The sequence below is a fragment of the Entelurus aequoreus genome, linkage group LG05, assembly GCF_033978785.1.
Source record: "Entelurus aequoreus isolate RoL-2023_Sb linkage group LG05, RoL_Eaeq_v1.1, whole genome shotgun sequence".
NCBI classification, from domain to species: domain Eukaryota; kingdom Metazoa; phylum Chordata; class Actinopteri; order Syngnathiformes; family Syngnathidae; genus Entelurus; species Entelurus aequoreus.
The window spans coordinates 24223591-24242126 of NC_084735.1; the positions used below are offsets into that span (position 1 = coordinate 24223591).

General features: G+C 36.5%; 1 protein-coding gene across 1 annotated transcript in view; it reads left to right on the forward strand.

Annotated features, from left to right (window-relative positions):
* The window catches only part of LOC133650349 (hippocalcin-like protein 4), a 68039-nt gene that overhangs the window by 558 nt on the left and 48945 nt on the right, over positions 1 to 18536 (forward strand). The window lies entirely within an intron of this gene.

Here is an 18536-nt window from a genome sequence, read left to right on the forward strand (position 1 = left end):
GTAGCACGCCGTTGATGGGGCTCATGTCCGCCACACACCACTAGGATCCCCGGCACAGTGAGCGCGCATTACGGTGCAGATTTCTCAAGTACAACTGCAGACACGTAACGAGCTATTGTTGGTCTAGGACAGTGGTTCTTAACCTGGGTTCGATCCAACCCTAGGGGTTCGGGGAGTCGGACTCATCGTGTAAATACAAACTTCTCCCTATCGGCGTATTACGGGTATGGCAACAGCAGAAGTCAGACTGATTTGCAGGTGTGTCATTTGTTGTGAGTTTATGCACTGTGTTGGTTTTGTTGTTTGAACAAGGTGATGTTCATGCACGGTTCATTTTGTGCACCAGTAATAAAACATGGTAACACTTTAGTATGGGGAACATATTCACCATTAATTAGTTGCTTATTAACATGCAAATTAGTAACATATTGGCTCTTAACTAGTCACTATTAAAGGCCTACTGAAATTAAATGTTTTTATTTAAACGGGGATAGCAGATCCATTCTTTGTGTCATACTTGATAATTTCGCGATATTGCCATATTTTTGCTGAAAGGATTTAGTATAGAACAACGACGATAAAAACGCTGATTAAAAAAAGCCTTGCCTATACCGGAAGTAGCGTGACGTCACAGGAGCTAGTATTCCTCACAATTCCCCGTTGTTTACAATGGAGCGAGAGAGATTCGGACCGAGAAAGCGACGATTACCCCATTAATTTGAGCGAGGATGAAAGATTCGTGGATGAGGAACGTTAGAGTGAAGAACTAGAGAGGCGGTGCAGGGTGTATCTTTTTTCGCTCTGACCGTAACTTAGGTACAAGGTCTCATTGGATTCCACACACACTCTCCTTTTTCTATTGTGGATCACGGATTTGTATTTTAAACCACCTCCGATACTATATCCTCTTGAAAATGAGAGTCGAGAACGCGAAATGGACATTCACAGTGACTTTTATCTGCACGACAATACATCAGCGAAGCTCTTTAGCTACTGAGCTAACGTGATAGCATCTGGCTCAAATGCAGATAGAAACAAAATAAATAAATCCCTGACTGGAAGGATAGACAGAATATCAACAATACTATTAAACCATGTACATGTAACTACACGGTTAATAATTCTCAGCCTGGCAAAGCTTAACAATGCTGTTGCTAACGACGCTGAAGCTAACTTAGCAACTTAGCAACCAGACCTCACAGAGCTATGATAAAAACATTAGCGCTCCACCTACGCCAGCCAGCCCTCATCTGCTCATCAACACCCATGCTCACCTGCGTTCCAGCGATCGACGGCGCGACAAAGGACTTCACCCGATCATCCGCGCGGTTGGTGGCTAGCATCGGCTAGGCGTCTGCTATCCAAGTAAGTACTCCTTGTTGTGTTGCTACAGCCAGCCGCTAATACACCGATCCCACCTACAACTTTCTTCTTTGCAGTCTTCATTGTTCATTAGACAAATTGCAAAAGATTCACCAACACAGATGTCCAGAATACTGTGGAATTGTTCGATGAAAACAGAGCAGTTTGTATGGTGACACATTGGGTACGAATACTTCCGTTGCCGTCGTGACGTCACGCGCATACGTCATCATACATAGACGTTTCCAACCGGAAGTTTAGCGGGAAATTTAAAATTGCACTTTATAAGTTAACCCGGCCGTATTGGCATGTGTTGCAATGTTAAGATTTCATCATCGATATATAAGCTATCAGACTGCGTGGTCGGTAGTAGTGGGTTTCAGTAGGCCTTTAAGTACTTATTAATGCCTTATTCGGCATGGCCTTGTTATAACCCTAACCCTCTAACCCTGGCCCTAACCCTCTAACCCAGGGGTGTCCAAACTTTTTCCACTGAGGGCCGCACACGGTAAAATTAAAGCGTGTGGGGGCCATTTTGATATTTTTCATTTTCAAACCATAACAAAATATATGCATTTTTTATTTATTTTACCTTTAGGGGTCCCAGGGACCATAAAGGGTCTCAGTCATTAAAATGTAAAAAAAAAGTCAGATTTATTTTTTTTATTATTTAACGCTTACAGTAAATCTCTATATCAACTTCAAGTTGATATAAAGCAGGGGTCACCAACCTTTTTGAAACCAAGGGCTACTTCTTGGGTACTGATTAATGCGAAGGGCTACCAGTTCACTTAAATAAATTGCCAGAAGTAGCCAATTTGCTCAATTTACCTTTAACTCTGTTATTATTAATAATTAATGATATTTATCTTTGTGGAAACACTGATCATCTTAATGATTTCTCACAATAAATATATATATAAACAGATAAATATCAATATGCAAAACTTTATTTTTATATTTTCTCTAAGTGCACATTTTTCAAATTGAACATTTTCAAATGATCACTTCTAAGACAGTCTTGTGAAATCACAATATCCCATTTTAACTAGCTAGCCACTAACATTTTTTAACAAATCATGAATTACTTTGCACCATGTTTGTACAAATAATAACTCATGTAAAATACAAAAGTAAACTCTCAAATTTTTAAATCATGTCACACTTTGAACTGGACACCAAATCTGTTATCTGTTTCTTTGTCAGTTAGTGGGAAGCCTGGCATTGCATGCTGTTAACTAGTGTGTTGTACTCTGGTGTGTAACTTGACACTGCAACTCTGAGTGAGTCTTGCAGATGTGCATCAGTGAGGCGTGTTCTGTGTTTGTTCTTGATGAAGTTCATGTCAGAAAAGGCTGATTCACAAAGATAAGATTTTTCCTCATTGTTTGCGGAACCTTCTTAATCTTTTGGACATATTTTCACAGCAATCTGGCCTTTAGCTTAATTATGATAAATGTAAAATGTTAAGGATCGGAAATCTAAAGGGAACGTCCTTTCGAATGGAATGCAAAGTGCCTGTTTTGTGGACAGATGGACCAGTTAACATACTTGGTGTTGTTGTCCCAGAAAATCTGGAAGATCTAGGCTCAGTAAATTATGATAATCGACTAAGAAAGCTGGACAAAAGTATGCAATTATGGAAAGGGAAATCCCTAACCTTGTATGGTAATATGTCTATTGCCAACTCGTTAATTATTCCTCAATTTATTAATTAGTTTTTGTCATTACCAGCTCCATCACAAAACTTTTTTAAGATTTATGAGCGGAGGGTCTTCGATTTTGTCTGGAACGGCAAACCAGAAAAGATTAAAAGAAAGGTTTTGTACAAAGAGTATGAATATGGGGGCCTGAAACTTCTCAACCTTGAAGCTATGTGTCTGTCTTTAAAAGCATCAATTGTTCCAAAGATGTATTTAAACATTGAGTGGTACACAAATGTCCTGTTGGACAAAAAACATGTACCGGTACTGTATCAAAAGAAATTGTATCCTTTTTTACAAGTGATCCCCTCCCAGAGAGTCTGATGGGAAACATGGCGGGGTTCATAAAGGAAACAATCCACTCATAGTGGTGTTTTCAATTTTATGTGCCAGAAAAAAGAGACGATATTTTGCAGCAGTTAATATGGATGAACTCTAATATTGTAATAGATGGAAAACCTTTCTTTTGGAAAAATATGTTTGAAAGAGGAATCATTTTTGTCAATGATATTATCAATGAGAATGGTAAAATTATGAAGTATGATGAATTTAGAGCTATTGATGGTGATGCTTGCTCAAGCTTTTCATTTTATCAACTAACTGGAGTAATTGGGAAAAGATGGAAACAAATAATTAATTATGGAACTACTAAATTATTAGTTTGTAAACCTCTAATAAGAAATTCTAGTTGGCAAAAAGGAACTAAAATAAATAGAAAAATATATAATTTTTATTTAATAAAGAAATCTTTGAAGGCTGCCTCATACAACACAAATGGAAAATGGGAGGACTTTTTTGACTGCCCGTTGCCATGGGATGCCATATTCAAACTAATCTATAAAACCACTATCGATGTGCAAAATCGTTATTTTCAAATTAAAATTATTTATAACTTCTTACCCACAGGGAAAATGTTAAAATTATGGAATATGACAGACTCAGATGATTGCCGATTTTGTTGTCAGGAGCCTGAATCCACCCTGCATTTGTTTTGATATTGTCATATTGTGTCTTTGTTTTGGGTGGAAGTTGAAAACATGTGTTTAAGGATTGGTTTGTTTATTAAGCTTAATGTGGTTTCTGTTATTTTAGGAGAGTTAATTGACAATCATGATTTAGTCAATTTAATTATAGTACTCGGTAAAATGTTTATTTTTAAGGCCAAAAACAGATATTCACTTAGTATTACTTTCTTTAAAACATTTATTCAGTATTTTCTAACTTTAAAAAGTTACATGGTTGAAAACGATAATGATGCCAAAAAACATTAAAAAAAAGATGAGAAGTCCTCAAAGGCTTATTTTGAAAGTATAATTATGTTTATAGATTATATGATATCTGTTGTTGTGTTCCCTAATTTGAGTGACCTGGACATAATCTGGACTGTACATAAATGCTTATTTTGAAAATGTAATTTTGTTTATAAATTATATGCAATCTGTTGTGTTCCCTATTTTTTTTCTGTGTACATGAATGAAGGTGTGTGTTGCTGAGTCCTACTTGGACATTATCTGGACTGGGCCTGGTTTAAAAAACCCTTTAAGCAAATCTAATTTCATTGACAACCTGGTCTGTTGAAGATAAGGCCCTTTTTTAAAAAATAAAATAAAATAAGATTAATAAATAAAAAACATTTTCTTGGCTAAAAAAGAAAGTAAAACAATATAAAAATAATTACATAAAAAATAGTAATTAATGAAAATGTTAGTGGACCAGCAGCCTATACAATCATGTGTGCTTCAGGGACTGTGTCCCTTGCAGATGTGTTGTCTATGTTGTGGGAACCAGAATATTGGTAGCAGAAAGAAATAACCCCTTTTGTGTGAGTGGGTGTGGATGAGTGTGCATGGGGGAGGTTGTTTGGGTTGATGCACTGATTGAAAGTGTATCTTGTGTTTTTTCTATGTAGATTTAATTTTAAAAAAATATATAAAAATAAAACTTTTTTTTATTTTTTTTATTTTTTTTTATTTATTTATTTTTTAGAACAGGGCGACTCATCTGGTCCTTACGGGCGACCTGGTCACCGCGTTGGTGACCCCTGATATAAAGTAATACAAATTAAAAAAAAATGTTTTATGGCTTTTCTGTCAAAAACAACTTAGTTTTTTTTATAGTAAAACTGAAATATGCAGTATTTAGTAATTAGATCCCTAAAAGATCAATAATGTCAGTCATCCAGTGACCAAATATGCCTGATTAGCACTCCAACAAGTCAATAACATCAACAAAGCTCACCTTTGTGCAGTCACGCACAGCATAAAACGTTTGGTGGACAAAATGAGACAAAGAAGGAGTGGAAGATTTTACACGTAAACAAACTGTAGCGTTTGTTTGTATTCCCCCCCCCCCCCCCATCGTTTTCCATTTTCAATCCTTTTTAAAAAAAAATGCTCCAGGGAGCCAGTAGGGGTTGCTGACCCCCGGCCTAAATAAAAGGAACACCTCTCTGTTGGATGTAGTCAAGTCTTTCACCATCACAACCCCTATATTTTGGTCACATTGTGCAGGTTTACCTCTAGAAATATACTAATTTGCATTATTAGTGGAAAAAGTCCCCAACTTGCTTGATTGGACGACTTGATACCTCGCTGGAGATAAAGTTGGCAGATGTTAATGGGTCTGTCTGTAAGCCAGGGTTGTCCAAACTTTTTCCACTGAGGGCCGCACACAGAAAAATTCAAGCATGTGGGGGCCATTTTGATATTTTTCATTTTCAAACCATAACAAAATATATGCATTTTTTATTTATGTTACCTTTAGGGGTCCCGGGGACCATAAAAAAGAAATATGGTATTTTGTATATGGCACATTTGTCTTCTGGACATTTCACCTATGAAATCAAGTGTCACAGCAAAACACAGTGGTACAAAAAAAATACAGCGTTTGTTTGAGGTGTGGCATTTATTTGAGTAGATGGTTGTTATCGCTTCTAAAAGGCCATTATTTGAGGAAATGTGGTATTTTGTATATGGCACAGTTGTCTTCTAGACATTTAACTTATGTAATTAGGTGTCATAGTGAACCCGAGTGGTACAAAAAAGTATAGTGTTTAAGGTGTGGCATTTATTTGAGTAGATGGTTGTTATTGCTTCTAAAAGGCCATTATTTGAGGGAATATGGTATTTTGTATATGTCACATTTGTCTTCTGGACATTTAACTTATGGAATCAGGTGTCATAGCAAAGCAGAGTGGTTAAAAAAAAGAAGTAGTGTTTGTTGGAGGTATGGCGATTTACTTGATAGATGATTGATATCACCTCTAAAAGGTAATTATTTGAAGAAATATGGTATTTTGTATATGGCACATTTGTTTCCTGGACATTTAACTTTTGGAATCAGGTGTCTCATGAAAGCCGAGTGGTACAAAAAAAGATGTAGTGTTTGTTTGAGGTGTGGCGTGTATTTAAGTAGATGATTGTTATTGCCTCTATAGGGCCATTATTTGAGAAAATATGGTATTTTGTATATGACACATTTGTCTTCTGGACATTTGACTCATGGAATCCGGTGTCATAGCAAAGCCGAGTGGTATAAGGACAAAAGTAGTGTTTGTTTGAGGTGTGGCGATTTAAGTGAACGGTTGTTATTACTTCTAAAATGACATTATTTGAGGAAATATGGTATTTTGTATAGGACACATTTGTCTTCTGGACATTTAACTCATGGAATCAGGTTTCATAGCAAATCCGAGTGGTACAAAAAAATATGTAATTTGTTTGAGGTAGTGCATTTATTTTGAGTAGATGATTGTTATCGCCTCTAAAATGCCATTATTTGAGGAAATATGGTATTTTGTATATGGCACATTTGTCCACGGGACATTTATCTTGTGGAATCAGGTGTCATGTGAAAGCCGAATGGTACAAGGAAAAAAGTAGTGTTTGTTTGAGGTGTGGCGATTCAAGTGAATGATTGCTATTACTTCTAAAATGTCATTATTTGAGGAAATACGGTATTTTAAATATTGCACAATTGTCTTCTGGATATTAACTTCATGTTTAAAGTGTGGCATTTATTTAAGTGGAGGATTCTTGTGGCCTCTTAAAGGCCATTATTTGAGGAAATATGGTGTTTTTTGTTTACTGCACATTAATCTTCTGAACATCCAAAAGATCATTATTTGAGGCAATGTGGTATTTGCACATATGCCTTTTAGAGATTTAACTCATGGAATCAGGTGTCATAGCAAATCCGAGTGGTAGAAAAAAAGATGTAATTTGTTTGAGGTGGGGCATTTATTTTGAGTAGATGATTATCGCCTCTAAAATGCCATTATTTGAGGAAATATGGTATTTTGTATATGGCACATTTGTCTACGGGACATTTACCTTATGGAATCAGGTGTCATGTGAAAGCCGAGTGGTACAAGGAAAAAGGTAGTGTTTGTTTGAGGTGTGGCGATTTAAGTGAATGATTGCTATTACTTCTAAAATGTCATTATTTGAGGAAATACGGTATTTTAAATTTTGCACATTTGTCTTCTGGATATTAACTTGATGTTTAATGTGTGGCGTTTATTTGAATGGATGATTGTTGTGGCCTCTTAAAGGCCATTATTTGAGGAAATATGGTGTTTTTTGTTTACTGCACATTAATCTTCTGAACATCCAAAAGATCATTATTTGAGGCAATATGGTATTTGCACATATGCCTTTTAGAGATTTAACTCATGGAATCAGGTGTCATAGCAAATCCGAGTGGTACAAAAAAAAGATGTAATTTGTTTGAGGTGGGGCATTTATTTTGAGTAGATGATTATTATCACCTCTAAAATGCCATTATTTGAGGAAATATGGTATTTTGTATATGGCACATTTGTCTACGGGACATTTAACTTATGGAATCAGGTGTCATGTGAAAGCCGAGTGGTACAAGGAAAAAAGTAGTGTTTGTTTGAGGTGTGGCGATTTAAGTGAATGATTGCTATTACTTCTAAAATGTCATTATTTGAGGAAATACGGTATTTAAAATTTTGCACATTTGTCTTCTGGATATTAACTTGATGTTTAATGTGTGGCGTTTATTTGAATGGATGATTGTTGTGGCCTCTTAAAGGCCATTATTTGAGGAAATATGGTGTTTTTTGTTTACTGCACATTAATCTTCTGAACATCCAGAAGATCATTATTTGAGGCAATATGGTATTTGCACATATGCCTTTTAGAGATTTAACTCATGGAATCAGGTGTCATAGCAAATCCGAGTGGTACAAAAAAAAAGATGTAATTTGTTTGAGGTGGGGCATTTATTTTGAGTAGATGATTATTATCACCTCTAAAATGCCATTATTTGAGGAAATATGGTATTTTGTATATGGCACATTTGTCTACGGGACATTTAACTTATGGAATCAGGTGTCATGTGAAAGCCGAGTGGTACAAGGAAAAAAGTAGTGTTTGTTTGAGGTGTGGCGATTTAAGTGAATGATTGCTATTAATTCTAAAATGTCATTATTTGAGGAAATATGGTATTTTGTATATGACACATTTGTCTTCCGGACATTCAACTTACGGAATCAGGTGTCATAGCAAAGCCGAATGGTTAAAAGAAAGAAGTAGTGTTTGTCGGGGGTATGGCGATTTATTTGAGTGGATCATTGTAAAAGGTAATTATTTGAAGAAATATGGTATTTTGTATATGGCACATTTGTCTTCTGGACATTTCGCCTATGAAATCAAGTGTCACAGCAAAACACAGTGGTACAAAAAAAATACAGCGTTTGTTTAAGGTGTGGCATTTATTTGAGTAGATGGTTGTTATCGCTTCTAAAAGGCCATTATTTGAGGAAATGTGGTATTTTGTATATGTCACAGTTGTCTTCTAGACATTTAACTTATGTAATTAGGTGTCATAGTGAACCCGAGTGGTACAAAAAAGTATAGTGTTTAAGGTGTGGCATTTATATGAGTAGATGGTTGTTATTGCTTCTAAAAGGCCATTATTTGAGGGAATATGGTATTTTGTATATGTCACATTTGTCTTCTGGACATTTAACTTATGGAATCAGGTGTCATGTGTAAGCCGAGTGGTACAAGGAAAAAAGTAGTGTTTGTTTGAGGTGTGGCGATTTAAGCGAATGATTGCTATTACTTCTAAAATGTCATTATTTTAGGAAATACGGTATTTTAAAAATTGCACATTAGTCTTCTGGATATTAACTTTATGTTTAAAGTCTGGCGTTTATTTGAGTGGATGATTGTTGTGGCCTCTTAAAGGCCATTATTTGAGGAAATATGGTGTTTTTTGTTTACTGCACGTTGATCTTCTGAACATCCAAAAGATCATTATTTGAGGAAATATGCCTTTTAGCGATTTAACTTATGCAATCAGGTGTCAGAGAAAAGCCTAGAGGTGTGAAAAAACTAACAAAATGTTGTGCTAGTTTGAGGTGTGGCCTTTATATGAGTGGATGATTGTGTTTGACAGTCAATGTGCCACTATTAGAGGAAATATGGTATTTTTATTATTGCACAATGGCTTTCTGGGTAATTAACTTGTCGAATCAAGTTTGATAACAAAGCCTTGTTGTGCAAAAAATATATTTGAGATGTGGTGTTTATTTAGGTGGTTGATTGTTATGGCATCCAAAAGAGTTAACTTGTGAAATCATGTTTGATAACAAAGCCAAGGGCACCAACATGTGCGTATGTTTGAGATGTGGTTTTTATTTAAGTAGATGATTGTTATGGCATCTAAAACGTCATTATTTGAGGAAATAGGATATTTTGATTATTGCACATTGGTCTTCTGGACGTTTGACTTGTCCAAAAATACCCTGAAATGTGGTGTGTGTTTGAGGTGTGGCATCTATGTAAGTGGATGATTGCATTCAATAAATGGTCAGTATTTATATACTATACCTTGAATAACAATACGTCACATTCACACACTGATTGCAGAAGCTGCCATGCAACCACGACCAATCAGGAGCAAGGGGGACGTGTCTTGCCCAAGGGCACAATGGCCATAACAAGGATGGCGGAAGCCGGATTCGAACCTGGAACCCTCAAGTTGCTGGCACAGGCGCTCCCATTTCACTCGTGCAATGAGGCGTCATAGCAAAAGTTGCGCTAAAAATCCCACAAATGTGACGTTTCTTTGAGGTTTGGTGTTTATTGAAGTGGATTATTGTGTTGGACCGTCATTAAGACACTATTTCAGGAAATATGGTAATTAAATTATTGCACATTAATCTTCAGGACATTTAGCTTTTGCAATGATGTGTTGTATATATATAATGTAGCGTTTGTTTGAGGTTTGGTGTTTATTTAGGTCAGGGGTGCCCATAATAGGTCTATAGCGAGTGACCGGCTGATCACCAGCCAGGCATTTTAAAAAAAAAGTACACCTAAAAATAAATCTTCACTATGACGTCACTGTCATCACTTGGCGGCTGCGAGATGAGTATGAATAAAACAAATCAAATAAAAAAACGACCGGCAGGAACGCGAGAACTTTGTGTTTTAACAGACTCTCGCGCCGTACCTGCTGTAAAGACCTACTGCACAGTTCCTGTCTTCAAAATAAAAGTGCTGCTCCGTCCTGCCTGCGCTAAGAAAATAAGGGTCTCAAAAAACTAGCGCACACAAGGTAGTGAGCTACGGAGTTAACTCCAATGTATTTCTTGTAAAGGGTATAAAAAAACAGTATGGAAGCTGGACAGATAAAAAGCTAAAAAACTACCACGTTCATGTGGTATTGGAAAGAGAGGAGGACTGTGATTTAATTCGGATTCCAATCAATGCAAGTTATCAGAATAAGGTATAACACCAATTTATATTCTTGTTTACGTGAAAGAAGGGAATCCTTATGCGTTAAACATGCTTATATTTTTATTAAACACCGTTAACAAAAAATGTCTGTTTTAGCAATACAAAAAAATAAATAAATACCAAAAAAAAAAATATATATATATATATATATATATATATATATATATATATATATATATATATATATATATATATATATATATATATATATATATATATATATATATATTTATATATATATATATATATATATATATATATATATACTAGAGATGTCCGATAATGGCTTTTTTGCCGATATCCGATATTCCGATATTGTCCAACTCTTAATTACCGATTCCGATATCAACCGATACCGATATATACAGTCGTGGAATTAACACATTATTATGCCTAATTTTGTTGTGATGCCCCGCTGGATGCATTAAACAATGTAACAAGGTTTTCCAAAATAAACCAACTCAAGTTAAGGAAAAAAGTGCCAACATGGCACTGCCATATTTATTATTGAAGTCACAAAGTGCTTTTTTTTTTAACATGCCTCAAAACAGCAGCTTGGAATTTGGGACATGCTCTCCCTGAGAGAGCATGAGGAGGTTGAGGTGGGCGGGGTTGGGGGGGCGGTGGGGTAGGGGATAGCGGGGTGTGTATATTGTAGCGTCCCGGAAGAGTTAGTGCTGCAAGGGGTTCTGGGTATTTGTTCTGTTGTGTTGATGTTGTGTTACAGTGCGGATGTTCTCCCGAAATGTGTTTGTCATTCTTGTTTGGTGTGGGTTCACAGTGTGGCGCATATTTGTAACAGTGTTAAAGTTGTTTATACGGCTACCCTCAGTGTGACCTGTATGGCTGTTGACCAAGTATGCCTTGCATTCACTTGTGTGTGTGAAAAGCCGTATATTATGTGACTGGGCCGGCACGCAAAGGAAGTGCCGTGTACACAACGGCGTTTTAAAAAGTCATACATTTAACTTTTTGAAACCGATACCAATAACTTTGAAACCGATACCGATAATTTCCGATATTACATTTTAAAGCATTTATCGGCCGATAATATCGCCAGTCCGATATTATCGGACATCCCTAATATATATATATATATATACACTACCGTTCAAAAGTTTGGGGTCACATTGAAATGTCCTTATTTTGGAAGGAAAAACACTGTACTTTTCAATGAAGATAACTTTAAACTAGTCTTAACTTTAAAGAAATACACTTTATATATTGCTAATGTGGTAAATGACTATTCTAGCTGCAAATGTCTGGTTTTTGGTGCAATATCTACATAGGTGTATAGAGGCCCATTTCCAGCAACTATCACTCCAGTGTTCTAATGGTACAATTGGCTCAGAAGGCTAATTGATGATTAGAAAACCCTTGTGCAATCATGTTCACACATCTGAAAACAGTTTAGCTCGTTACAGAAGCTACAAAACTGACCTTCCTTTGAGCAGATTGAGTTTCTGGAGCATCACATTTGTGGGGTCAATTAAACGCTCAAAATGGCCAGAAAAAGAGAACTTTCATCTGAAACTCGACAGTCTATTCTTGTTCTTAGAAATGAAGGCTATTCCACAAAATTGTTTGGGTGACTCCAAACTTTTGAACGGTAGTGTATATATATATATATATATATATATATATATATATATATATATATATATATATATATATATATATATATATATATATATATATATATATATATATATATATTTTTTTTTTTTACTTCTCTATTTAAAAAGTAGCTTGCATGCTGAACAAGTGTGGGAACCCCTAATTTAGGTGGATGATCGTGTTCGACAGTCAATAAGCTACTAATTGAGAAAATATGGTATTTTATTTGTTACGCATTTATCTTCTGAACATATAACTTGCGTAATGCGATGTAATAACAAAAAAACAAAAAAAATCTAAAATGTACTGTAAATTTGAGGTGTGGCATTTCTTTCAATTGGATGATTGCATGTGGCATCCAATAGGCCAATATTTGAGGAAATATGACGTTTTGCTTATTGCACATTTGAAGTCACATTATGAGGTGATGTATGTGTCTAGTGCAGGGGTCGGCAACCCAAAATGTTGAAAGAGCCATATTGGACCAAAAATACAAAAACAAATCGGTCTGGAGCCGCAACAAATTAAAAGCCATATTACATACAGATAGTGTGTCATGAGATATACATTGAATTAAGAGGACTTAAAGGAAACTAAATGAGCTCAAATATAGCTACAAATGAGGCATAATGATGCAATATGTACATATAGCTAGCCTAAATAGCATGTTAGCATCGATTAGCTTGCAGTCATGCAGTGACCAAATATGTCTGATTAGCACTCCACACAAGTCAATAACATTAACAAAACTCACCTTTGTGCATTCACGCACGTTAAAAGTGTGGTGGACAAAATGAGACAGAAAAAGAAGTGGCATAAAACACGTCCTAGAAAGTCGGAGAAAGTTATACATGGAAACAAACAATACGGTGAGTTCAAGGACCGCCAAAATTAATAGGACAAAACGGCGCTCACCAAATACTCGAATCAGTGAAGCATGTTTAATATAAACAGATTGATTTATAACAATTAGGGAGGTTTGTGTCATGTTTGTCCTCCTACAGAAACCATACTAAAACAAAAAAATGGATTTTTTTTTTCCCCTCATTTTTTTCCATTCTTCATACATTTTTGAAAAATCTCCAGAGAGCCACTAGGGCGGCGCTAAAGAGCCTCATGCGGCTCTAGAGCCGCGGGTTGCCGACCCCCGGTCTAGTGGTACCAAAAATGTGTCTATTTGAGGTGTGGCGTTCAAGTGGATGCTCCTCCATCTGAAACAATTATAAAGTCCCGGCAATAGACAACAACTGTTGTGTTAGCGACGTTAGTGTAATATGTTTAAAAATAACTCCAGTAACACTGAAGTGTTTGTGGTTGGCTAATCAGGTTGATTCCCAAAACAGAAAAGTGTTGCAGGTGTTTGGCACGCACTGAACACTAGTTAGCCGCAGGTCATTTCCTAAAGTAATGCCAAAGACATGCACCTGGGGATAGGTTGATTGGCAACACTAAATTGGCCCTAGTGTGTGAAAGTGAGTGTGAATGTTGTCTGTTTATCTGTGTTGGCCCTGCGATGAGGTGGCGACTTGTCCAGGGTGTACCCCGCCTTCCACCCGATTGTAGCCGAGATAGGCTCCAGCGCCCCCCGCGACCCCAAAAGGGACAAGCGGTAGAAAATGGATGGATGGATGACGCCAGTAATTCCCTTCTTACAGCGACGTGTGCACGTCACCCTCTAACTGTCACATGATTCCATATGGAAATACCCATCCATCCATATTCTACAGCGTGATATGTGAACGTGTGTGTGTTCTGGCAATGCTCACTTAATGGGGACATCGCTCTGTTTACACAGTCACCTTTAGGGGACCTCTGACGGTATGGGGACAAAAAAACAGGTCCCCTAAAAGGGAAACCTTTTTAAATGATAGTCATCTTCAGAATGGATCTGACTAAGTGAAAAGTGAAACATTTGTTATCCTGGCATTGACAGTACTGTGATTCTGTATGGTATCCATCCTTAGTTAAAACTACACTGCAAAAAGTCAGTGTTCAAAAACAAGAAAAAAACATACAAAAATGAAGGGTATTTTATTTGAACTAAGCAAAATTATCTGCCAATAGAACAAGAAAATTCAGCTTGTCAAGACTTTCCAAAACAAGTAAAATTAGCTGACCTCAATGAACCCGAAAATACCTTAAAATAAGTATATTCTCACTAATAACAAGTGCACTTTTCTTGGTAGAAAAAAAAAAAAAGAGACCTTTTTGCTCAATATGTTGAAAAATATTCTTAAATTAGGTAAATGCTAGTGCCATTATCTTGACATATAGATATATTTTTTTCATGCTTGAAGTAAGAAATTGTTACTTTAAAAAAGTAGTTTTATACTTGTGAGTGTTAATCTTAAGGCCCAAGCTGTTTGTTTACATGCTTTTTTTAATTTCTCTTTGCTATTTGGGCTTATTGGACCCTAATTATAACAAAAACTAAGAATCATCTTTTTATATGATGTGCTTAGTCCATAAATACACAAACGTGTACTTCATGTTTTGTGACATGCTAATTCTTATAACAAACTATGCAACATTTCCCCCCCAAAACAACAACTAGAATATTTGATGTGAAGTAATTGGAACCTTAAATAGGTCAATAATTCATAACAATAAAAAAATAAAAAGAATAAGTGTTGAAAAAAAGCCACATTTCTATTTTTTTTTTTACTATTAACGCTTAAGTCTGTAGATCTGTTGATTATAAGATTTTATAACTTTTTCTTTTTTTTTTGTTTGTTGCCCTTTTTGTGAAAGAAAACTTTGTTTCACACAAAATATTTCAAAGTGGAATTGTTCCAGTGAAGTAATTGGAGCCTTCAATAGGTCAATAACAGTCCGCATGGCAGCTTTGTGTTATTAGTGTCAACATTGCCACTTTTTCTTGTTACATTTCACCTGTTACTCTTTTATTACACTTTTTCATGTTTTACCTTTTTATTGTAGTATTTGCAAAATGTGCCGGGGGCCGTTAACAAATTAGCCGGGGGCCACACTTTGGACATGCCTGCTATAAGTGGACAGCTGTAGTCAGGCACGTGCACACATAGGGCCCTTTTTTGCCTCGTCTTAAAAAGTGCCCTCTGCCTGTGTGTGTGTTTTTTTGTTTGTTTTTTTCCTTTAAACAACATTAATAAATTCCTGTCAGATATGTAAAAAAAAAAAACAGCGGTACAAAAACTCCACGTTTTCTTGTAATACCGGGTTGTTTGAGCCTGCCTCTTCCGCCAGAGAGAGAGAGAGAGAGAGAGGGCGAGTGTGAGTAAGTGAGAGGAGAGCGAGCCAAGTTACTGCGCCCCTGAGACGTGACAGTGGAGCAACTTGAACCTGTGAGTTATGGTCTAGTCCAGGGGTGTCAAACGTACGGCCCGAGGGCCGGATCAGGCCCGCGGACAATTTTATCCGGCCCGCGGGATGAGTTTGCAAAGTATGAAAATGTACCTGAAATTTTTGAATGAAAGAAACTGCTGTTCTAAATGTGTCCACTGGATGTCACAATAGCAATTATTTGTATTAAAGTTAAAGTACCAATGATTGTCACACACACACTAGGTGTGGTGAAATTCATCCTCTGCTTTTGACCCATCCCCTTGTTCACTTCCTGGGAGGTGAGGGGAGCAGTGAGCAGCAGCGGTGGCCGCGCTCAGGAATCATTTTTGGTGATTTAACCCCCAATTCCAACCTTTGATGCTGAGTGCCAAGCAGGGAGGTAATGGGTCCCATTTTTATAGTCTTTGGTACGACTCGGCCGGGGTTTGAACTCACGACCTACCGATCTCAGGGCGGACACTCTAACCACAAGGCCACTGAACATGTGTAATAGTGCCTATTATTCGGGCACTATTAACAAGTGATGCACCGAAAATGTGGTCTTCTTAATTAGAAACCGAAACCGGATGTTGTGATAAAATATTGTTTCTTTGGCCTACCACTAGGTCAGGAGTGTCAAACGTACGGTATTTTAATACACACACACCGAGCACCCACTGGCAGAAATGTAGATCGGCACCTATGACAGTATCAGTCAAGGAAAATGATCAAACTACATAAATAACACACTGTAATTTGATTTTGATAGCATTTTTTTATCTTGATAGATTGGACATTAACACCAGTGAGTTGACTGATGAACATTATTACATAATTTATTCAGAAAATATAAATAACAACAAATAAAGTATCTATACTATTAACGGCAACAGGTAATTGTAAAAAAAACCAAAAAAAAAACAGGATTTGTTCTTGTTCTATTTTTAAACAAAGAAAACAATCTGAAGTTGTCTTTATTTTTAACTTATCGTGCCGTGATTTTACCAGTCCGGCCCACTTGTTAGTTGATTTTTCTCCATGTGGCCCCCGATCTAAAATGAGTTTGACACCCCTGGTCTAGTCGCTGTCCACTTATTCAGCATCTAATATGGGTAATATTCAGAAAAACGCTGTATTATTCTATTATTCAATGTGTCAGCTTCTGTTTTTGCCGGACGTCGGAGCACGGCGCATCAAGTCCGCACAGAGCAGAGCGGATCGTGCGGGACAGGAAGTAGTGAACAAAATACAAAATAAAACACCGGGTTAATTTTCAAAATAAAATGCACTGTGTTTACGGCGGATCACATTTTTCTCACAGTAGGGTTTTAGATATAAAGTTTATTGTGACTTTGCTATTACTGTGTGGGTTAAAAAAATAATAGTAATGATAATAATGATAATAATAACAATAATAAGAATAAGAATAATGATAATGATAATAATAATAATTATTATTATTATTATTATTAATAATAATAATTTCAGCATTCTGGGGATATAAGATGTAGGTTATCTGTTAGGAATATTACCATCTGTATTTAAACTTGATTCATGTTGATTATGCCTGCAGCACAATGCCAAAAAAAGAAAGGATACAGCCCTCTACTGGCCCCTGGTCCATATTTTTGGCCCTGTGTTGCGTTTCAGTTGTTTAGTCTGAGCATTAAGTGGGAAAGACCATAAGTTACAACTTGATGGTGTTTTCATCAAGTTAAGGGAAGAAGGACATATTTTTACATTGAAGTTTTTTCCATTTGGGTATTTATTTTTGTATTTTTTTTCAAAGTTCATGTTGCACTGTTCAATGTTCAATATTAAAGTGCTTATCTTTAACAATAAATAGCCTAATAATAAACCAGTGTTTTGTTGCTTTTCATGTCTTCCAAGCCTATGATAATGTGAATTAACTCATTATGACCATAATTTGTTGACACAAAAGAAATGGCAATCACTTTTACCTACAAAGGACACACAGCTAAGTAGTTAGCTTCCTATTAGCAAATTTAATTTTACATTAATTTCCATATTGTGTAAAGGACCAAAAAAAAAATTCCTGCCCTTTTCTGACTTTGAGCCCCTGCCCCTCTATAATCATGTGCACGTCCCTGGCTGTAGTGCTGTATTCTGAGGATCATGTCATATTTCATTTGAACTTTTTTTTTTTTTTTTTTTAAATGATCCTCAGTAGTCACGTACAAATTTGTGTGAATTATGCAAAATTATTTAAATTGGTCCCCATAAACCATATGAACTCTTTTTCCCCCAGGGTCCCCCAGTAAGAATGATCAGCACATTACTTCATCAATCCAGAGATTTAAAGACGTGTATGAGCTAACTGGGCAGTGGCCATTTGACCTCATTTTTTTATGCCTCCACAACCTGTAGAAAGGGTGGTCCCCACAAGTGATGATCAAAAAACTTGGTCCCCATTCCAAATGATAACCAGTATGTGTGTGTGTGACAACTACAACAACGTCAGCTGTCCTTCATTGTTACTGTGTGTGTCCTTCTGTCTTCAGCGTGCGGCCTACAACACATCGCAGGCTCAGTGTGTGTGTCTGTGTGTGTGTGTGTGTGTGTGTGTGTGTATGGAATGATTGAATCTTTGTCTCGTGTCACATGCTTTATTACACAGGGGACGCATGCTGACATAATGTGTGTGAAAGTAGGTAATATTAATTAGGGACGTTCCGATCAGGGATTTATGCTGCCCATTCCCATACAGATCACCCGTGTGTGAAGTGAATTACATTTATATAGCGCTTTTCTCCAG